Source organism: Glycine max, chromosome 9, assembly GCF_000004515.6.
Source record: "Glycine max cultivar Williams 82 chromosome 9, Glycine_max_v4.0, whole genome shotgun sequence".
Classification (NCBI taxonomy): domain Eukaryota; kingdom Viridiplantae; phylum Streptophyta; class Magnoliopsida; order Fabales; family Fabaceae; genus Glycine; species Glycine max.
In genome coordinates, this window is record NC_038245.2 from 46,937,610 (window position 1) to 46,946,957 (window position 9,348).

The following is a 9,348-nucleotide window of genomic DNA, read 5'->3' on the forward strand; positions in this document are numbered from 1 at the left end:
ACAACCTAAAAACCAATTTAAAGGTGAAGAAATATATTCAATCCAATGACAAGTTCATAAAATTTAATTAAAACTGCCTGCTACCTTGCCATGACCTTCTTCCAACATTGTTGCATGACTTGCCTGAGGCCAAGAATCAAACTTGGACTTGAACACTATTATTTCAAATCCTTCAATTACACTAATTATATGGGACTTTGGTCAACCAGTGTCCCTAATTAACTCCCTTTTCTTTTGTCAGCAAGAACTCAAGTCATTTAAACTCACAACAAATGCTCAACAATAATATATAGGATATATAGGACTGAGTGATAAATCTCGTTTTAATCTTTATTAAATTGAGTTAAGTACTTTTTTTCTTACCAATTTTTATTTTAATCTTCATAATACTTGTGTTTATGTTTAATCCTTTACAATTTAATCTATTAAAATTGATATAATTTCAATCTTTTCATTAAAATAATTAAAGCACACGTCTTTGCATTGCATGTTAAAAAGTTAAAATTGAATAATTTTTTTAAAAAATAAATTAAAATCAGTAATATTTAAAAGATAACAAAATATTTAATCAACCAAACTTTATAGTAGTCATAGCTAAATTTTCCGGATTTAAAATTATTGGGGTTACACCATAATAGTTCTTTATCATTTAATCTACATGGTTTGTGTGTCATATTGTCTTATATGGGAAACAAAGAAAAAAGTGGAAGGAAAAAACTAATATAAATTTCTCGTAACTAAAAATAAAGTGAAGAAAAATTAGGATATATGCAATGACAGTATTTAAATGTGTTTAATTTTAATTGATCTATTTTATTCTATAGTAACTTTTGATCAACAAAATCCTTGGGGACATTTTCACACAAGTGGAAGTTACATACAACTCAAAAAAATGTGAGTAAAAGGATTAGTTTCCACTTTCCATCCCAGGATAAAAGTAGGGAAGGGGAACAATCAAACGTAACTTTTTAGTTATTAGTTTTTAATTTTTACTGCAACGCTTCTATGAAATAACTATTTCATGTCTGTCTTTGTAGTTTCAAGCATAAGTGATGGAGTATGGTCATTGTACCCAAATGACAAATAAGAGGAAAATTAGAATGAATGAATAACTTCTTTTGAAATGCATCCAATTCAGAGGGAAACTCTAGTGCCATGTCAGGAACAAGTTGATGAAAGCAATCTACAATTCATTCACTGGGTTCATGCATACCCCAAGCCTTCCTAGAGAACAACTTTCCTATCTCAAGCATTGCATCATAAACAACAAAAGTCTTATCCCACTAGTTGAGGAAATATTATTGCATAAACAGCAGCAGAAACATAATACATAATAAGAAACACTAAGTTTTATTTTAAGCACAATTCATGACAAATTTAGTCCATAGCACTTACTTCCTTCTTCTATTGTCCAATTTCATCATTAAATCCATCCAAATGTAGTTCTGATCGTTCTAAGTTAGCTAATCAAATATCATCAAGTGACATTTCACTCTCATGTGCTTTATTAGATACCTTAGTTGTATAAACTTCAACTTCTAACGTAACAATCTCTAGTTCGGATAAGTGACCTTAAAAAATAGCAAAATCATTAAAAGAAGTGAAAATTCATCTGATCTAATGACGATCTACATTCATCGCAGTGATTTGGTTCATTTGGTTATACTTATAGTACAATGGAAGAATTCCCATACATAAAACATAGGTAAAAAATGGATTTAGTGTAGATCAAATACCATTTTCTTCTTGTTCTACGACAACATCCTCATCCCAAGCATTCTTGAATAAGTCATCAAATTGTACAGGCAATCCCCTTTGTGTTATAGAACAACTCAAGCAAATCATTTAAGCAAAGATAACAAATCATATATATGATTGCTTCTAAATATAATCAAATATGACAAAAACATCCTTAAATTGACAATCTCCTGAGTATTGGCACCATCACCATGTAGCATAAGAATTAGGAGATCTACAATGTCTCTTAAAGAAATATAAATTGAAACAAATTTTCACAAATTTGGATGAAAAATGGCAATAATATGATTAACAAACCAATTTTTCATCCGATGAACTCTTGAGTGAATTGGCTTCCTTGCAGACATTCCACGAGCACGAATAGAGCTTCAAAAAAGATTAAATCGCAACATTCTATAAAAAAAATTGCAGAGAAACTATGTAGTGTGGGGGTTCCTATTTGTGTTTCTAAAATGCCGAAAGTTTAGGAATACCAAAACCTAATGTATTTCTGCACTTCAGTCCTCTCTTACCTAATCCCTAATCTTTTTCTTCCTAAACCCAAAAAGACCAGAAAGTAATAATTTGGACTAACCTTATTTCCCTATTTGATGGAGATTGTGAGCACGAGTTCCAAAAATCACAAGGGCGAGGGCAAAGGGGAATGAGAGAAAACAAACCACAACGAGGCCACGCACGAGCTTCTATAGAAGGTAGCTTCAACGACGGCGATGGACAACTTCAATAGAGATGCAAGTAAAAGAAGGCACAAAGAGACTCTAAGAGGTTGCAAGGTAGTGAGATAGAGTGAGACTTTGAGAAAGGGCTCAAGACAAAGTCAAAACACTTAGACTTTTAATAAAGATGATTTTTCAAAATCATCTTTGAATTAGCGATTTCAACAACAAATCTCCCAAGAATCATCTTTGATTTTCGACTTTAGTGGCCTTTTTTTAAATCGTTGTTGTAATTTTACTGATATTTACAAAATGCCATCGATTTTTAATGACGGTTGTCGTTGAATCACTATCATTGAAGCATTTTTTAGTAGTAATGATCACAATTCACCATGAAGATTAATAATCTTTTAACATAATATTTCTAAAGACATTGATGAAAACATGGACGGTATGAAAATCATTAATACTACACAGGTTATTCAACGAACGAGTCATTTATAAATATTAAGTATTCTAGTCTAGTAGACAACCAGATACTTACTAAGTTTGAACTAATTAGCATGTATATATGTTTTGAAACAATTATAGTCTAAACATTTTAAAAGAAATTTTCTATAGGAACTTTTTTAAAAATAAATAAATAAATTTAAGCATGGTTTAGTTGTTAAAAATGTAGTTATACTATCATTTTGTTTTACTGTTATAATTGTATCCCTATTAATTTTAATTATTTTATTATGTTTTTTTATTCATTTACATGTCACGTCTAAAAGAATCTTCATTTGCATGCATTCTATGACTTTATTAGCAAAACATGGGTGGAGGAGAAAGTGACAATAAAAGAGTTATAATTAACCTTATATTCTAATGGAGTTAAAATCACTTTTAGCATAGCTAAATTTAATTGAAGTAAAAGAAAATGTTATATTCCTTACAACATTATATATCTATTATGACAAGCAATTAAAGAATAAATTACGCCGACTGTGGGGATCGAACCCACGACCACGTGGTTAAAAGCCACGCGCTCTACCACTGAGCTAAGACGGCTTAATTGTTACAGTTTGTGGAAGTAATTTTATTTATAAAATATCTTTACTTTTTATAAAAAAATAAAAAGGCTTGTACTTTGGAAGTTGGGCTGACCCAATTCGTTTGACAAAAAGTGACTTCTAAAAACCCATTAACTTCATGCATAAATTTAGTTGAGACTTGTAAAACGTGTCTTGAAAAATATGTTTGTTAGCATTCAATTAGAAACCATCATGTGAAAAACCTGTGTACTCGATAACTAAGAGGTTGATAAATCAAATTTAACTTAGAAGAACATTCAATTTAGTTATGTTGTTTAAGACGTGCTTGAATAAATAATTTAGTTAAGTATTTATTTAATAAAAATTTATGAAAAAGAAAAACATAAGAGATTTTATGAAAGGAAAATCTTAATTATCTTATCAACAATCAAATGTTACTACCAAATATCTATCTTTATCAACTCAATTGTTGTTGAAAAATTCAATGTGAATATGTTTATTTCTTGTAGTGATAAGCTAAAATTAGCTTATGCATATGTTAAAAGTCATCTTTTAACAATGTTAATATAAAAGCTTTTATAATTAATTTATACTTAAAATAATTTTGGTTTATGAAAAAAATTGTAGACTTACATAAATATATTAATATGGAAAGTACAGTGATAAGTGTTTATATTACATAGTTTAATATTTGTGTCTTGAATATAAAATTCCATGAGATTTTTTTAATATATATAAATCATGATACGTGATATATATATCTTAAAAATAGATAATAAAAATTACTTGAAATTATATTAAAAATTAGAAGTGAATATGTGCATCACATAAGTTTAACTTTTTATACAAATATATATATATATATATATATATATATATATATATATATATATATATAACCATATATGTAAATATAAACAACAATAAGAATAAGATAACATCAAAGTAAAAAAATATATGAGACACATATCAATATTTATATGAGAACATGTTAACATTTAAGTTAAATTATAAAATAATTATCAAATAGTTATAGTTCAGTTGAAAATATATGTTAAATTTGTGGAAACAACATAGGTTTCATCCTTACATAATACACTTTTAAAAATAAACAAAGAACTTTAATTAAGTGTGATTAAATTTTGAATCAAGGATTAGTCACATATAACTAACACAAATAAATAAAGTTAGTGAGAATACTTTGGGATCCCACCAAAAAATCAAAATCCCAATTACGTTGATTAAATTTTTTTAGAATAATTTAAAAGTAAAAATATATTAAAATAGAATAAACTATTTACATCAAGAAATAGTAATATCTATATTATATTTTATGATTAATTTTGATCTTTTATAACCAAAATGTACACGTACATAATACATTGCACAGGTCACCACATTTAGATCCATTAAAAATATCAATGCATCCATGACCCATTTAATAAGATTCATTCAATCCATCAATTAATGTTTCAAAATACTCTCTCGTTTATTCATAAAATTATTTTTATAATTTTTTTTATTTGTTTATTTTAATTCACTTTAAAATAATGATTATTTATTTTTTAACATAACTTTTAAAAACAAATAGTTATTTATAAATTTAAATTATTTTGAATAAATCATAAAATTAACATATAAGAATCTGTTCTAAAACTATTTAATAATTTTTTCTTAAAAGTGAAAAAATTAAGTTTTTATTTATTTATAAAGTGTAGGAATAAAAACAAACGGAAACACACTACACTAAATTACACATGTAATTTCCTGCAACCTCTAGGCAAACGTGGAGAACAATTTCACACGTACAATTCTGATGCTTGTTTCTCGCATCCCTAAACCACCAGCATGTCCACAACAGGTCTGGATTGATTTTGATAAATCAAGTACTGTTAATTATGTAGTTCATTTTTCAAAATAAGATACGATGGATTGTTATTCTCAATTAATTTAATCCTTTGATCCATCTATTCTTATTCAAGTTTATATATATATAAAAGAACACAACGAAATAGATGGGCCGAGGAAAAGAATATATATATTAAAGAAAGACAAAAGAAAAAAAAACGAAATAAATTGGATTAGATTTTACATTAATAGATATAAGGGATTGTAGACAAATAAATTAATTTACATTGAGAGAAGTTCCAGAAGAAGGCTTAAATTATATATTCCAAAAAAAAAGTTTAGCTAAGTTAATTTAGCATAGTGTGTAAGTATTTTAAATTCTTTCGTATCGTTTTTTTTTTACGGATTAAGTTTTTTTCATAAATTTCACGTTTTACATAAGAAAATTGATTAACTTGAACAACAGTAGACTTGGGAGTTTCATCGTTGCAACACGAGGGCATTGCATTAATTTGAAATACTTTGTAAACATAACTTATATATCAGTTTTTTTTCAATGAAAGTTTAAATTCGAAAAATAAAAGTTCAAAACCCTTAAGCAAATGGGATCATGTAACAGCTGTGTCAGAAGAATTGCAAATTGTGAGAGTCTAATCCAAATGTGATTTTGACCCATCAATCTTTCAAGAGAATGATGTAATATAATGCATGCTTGCAACCATTGAGTACCCACAAACTTTTGATAATAACTTCATGATTGGTTACCAAAACACGTGATCTTCTTTTGTAAATACTTCATTATTATTATTATTTTTCTTCTAAATTTACTATAAAATTGATTGATTTTTTTAAAGTAATTTAAATGAAAAAGGTTATTTTAAAGTCACTTCTCACTTAACATTCAAACACCACTTATTTCATATAATCGATTGCGTTTATATTAATTTTTCAAATCATTTTTTAAAAATAATTAAATCCAAATACCCACCAATTAAGTTCTTTCAATCCTCCAATCACATAACTCCCTAGCTTAAAATGATCTAATCGTAATATTGTCTTTGGCAACCTATATATGTAGTTTCTTAGAAAAACATTTTTTTTATAACTTTTAAGGCATACTGGCATAGACGCACAGTACACTTGTTTGTGACAATTATAGTCTACAATATCATGAGTATTCTTGAAAGAGTTTATTTATGATTTATTTGGATTATTTTATGACATAAATACCTGTACAAGTGTTTTAGAAAACCTATAATATGTTTATAATTGTTGTTTTCACTTTATTTTAATGATATTTTAAAGATAATTTATAAAAACGACTCGCAAATTATATAAATTAGTTTAATTTATTTTTCTTTAATTATAAAAACAATTTATAGATAAATATATACTTACATTATGAATTTTTATTTATTAAGTCTCTAGCTAATTAAACTGCCCACTCAATCAGAGGCTATATATAGCAACCATGATCTGCACACTACACATATTTAACATATGCATGATGGGCATAACACATTGGATTGATGTCTTTCAATCTAATAAGTCAAAACATATATATGTATACAAAAAAAGGTTATTAACTTTGGTTACAATAAAAACTTGTTTATTTGCTTGGGAAAAAAATGAAAAGTTGCAGCTGTGCACGTGTTTCACATGTCTCGAGACAAAAGAAAAAAAAGGATAATAAGATAAAATTTGACTAGGGTATTATAATATTTGGTTTCACATTTACTTTTAATTTATGAATTTTTTTTATATTAAAACCTATTTTGGTTAGCATGTTATATATGAATGAAACATGCACTGAATTTGTCAATAATCTATTGTATAACTTGGCTAACCCTTTTTAATTAGTTTTTTTTAGTAAAACAGATTTTTTGCACACAACAACTTTTAAGTTATATATCCATATTCAATGGATATATATAATTTGACTTATTACTCACATTTTAGTTAAATGTAGTATATTCATCTTCAATATATTTTATTTTTAATTAATAAATTAATAACATAAAAGAATATATTTTATTATTAAAATTAGTTATAAAAATAATAAAATAAAAACTTTAACTACAAGTACAACATTCCACTCAATTCAAAATGTACTTAAAGATCTTATATATATATATATATAAACATTCACAAGTGCAGGTTAGATAATATTGTACGCATACTCATATATTTATATATAATTTTTCTAGACTCATTTGATAAGTAAAAAATCTAGATTGAACTCTTTTAAAGTGCAGAACACATATGTTAGAAAGTTAAAGTTTAGTAATAATTGTTGATTCAAAACTCAATGTTAATATATTGATTGAATACATGTACACGTAAATAAATTTGTGAGTTTATTAAAATTTCGTTGTAAAAAAAAGTTATTAAAATTTCAACCATTTTTTCAATTTTCAAATAAATAGTTATGACTCCAAACTTTGTCTCCCAAAATATATATATCCTATATTTTAAAGAAGTCAAAATCTATTTTTTTTTTCATACACTTTGATTAATTTTTGTATATACTAAGTAAATCTGGAATCAATTGACTGTTGTCCAATTCGAAGTACCTTTTCTGTAATGAGCAGTGAATTCATGCAAATAAATTGATATTGATATTGTTCAGTAGAATTGACTAAAACATGAATTGCATGGAATTGACTAAAACATGAATTGCATGGAATTTCCTTTCTTCATCAACTTTTAGAGGAGCTCAACATAATACTGCACTTCATTCTCTTCAAATTAGGCCGTTTCACGTTTAACTTGCTGACAAATATACTCTCTCATGCCAAAAGCCACACCCAAATTGTCTAGTGAAGATATATGAGATGGGATGGACTTACTTTGGGTGATTTGGCCAATCAGAACATTTTGATCTCTCTTTGCTCCCATTTGATGACCTTGTCTAGTGAATATAAATGAGATGGGACCAACATCTTGAGTTATTTAGCCAATCATACACCTGTGATATGTGATATTTCTTTTAAGACCCATTTGCTGTCCTTAGTTTAGATATAAAATATAGATTTATTAGGCCATTCATATGCATCTTTGTTTTTATCCTTTTTCAATTTTTGGCCCGTACAAGAGAAGCAGAGATTTAAATCATCAGATTCAAGTGTCTATCGTAGTAAAAGCGTGTCACAAACCCATGGTCTAAAGTCGAAGCAAGCCCTGGCCATGAATTGCCCCCAAATAAAATATGTGAGCACATGAGATCAAACAGTGCCATATTGTCATTTACCTTTGATATTATTAAGCCAGATTATACTTACACCCAGAAATTTTACAAAATTTTACTTGGTCCTCTTAATTTATGTAACAACATAACAGTGTATGTCCATCTTGTTTTTTCTTTTCTTTTATAAGCAGAGTATTATTAAAAAAAAATAAATGGGTACTTCAACCCATAAACAAAAAGTCTTATAAGGTCAAATTAGCTAGAGAGATAAAGAGAAACAAACTACAAAGTCACCAATTAAAAAATAAAAATAAACACTACACGTCTTGACCTTAAACTATGTTCATGATTTAACCTTAATAAAGTCTACCGTTAGTATTGAAGTTAAAGGAACACATTACATTGAAACATAATATTGTTACACATTATCTAAGTACACAAATCAAATCAGAGTGTCAAATAAGATATCAACCATTAAGGAGATCTAACTTAATTAATTAAACGAAATGTGTAATTATTATAAATTTTTTAAAGTTAGTATTTATTCCTATAAATAAAAAAAATTCACTAAAACATTTTTTTCTTCTTAGCTTAGAGTTAAATTGCACATAATAAAGAGCCAAAAATTTATTAGCTAGACAAAATCTAAAAAGTTTTAAGTCATGCATGTAGACTATATTCAAAATTCGATTTGTTACCAAACAAGATAAAAATAGGTGAATACTGTACCTTGCACTTGAGGTAATGTTTTTCTTTTACACACATTAACTTGAGTTGGCACAATTTTCAAGTCCAAGATAATGCAAGCACTATGAGAGGGACATAACTCTTCTAAATTGTTTTTGTTAAATATAGACATTTT

The 9,348-nt window shown here is 26.9% G+C and overlaps 1 non-coding gene across 1 annotated transcript; it reads right to left on the minus strand.

Moving 5' to 3' along the window:
- Window positions 1-3,395: 3,395 nt before the first annotated feature.
- TRNAK-UUU (transfer RNA lysine (anticodon UUU)) lies at window positions 3,396-3,467 on the minus strand. Its single transcript has one exon. It is a non-coding gene; the product is annotated as a tRNA-Lys (tRNA).
- Between the last annotated feature and the right edge of the window lie 5,881 nt (window positions 3,468-9,348).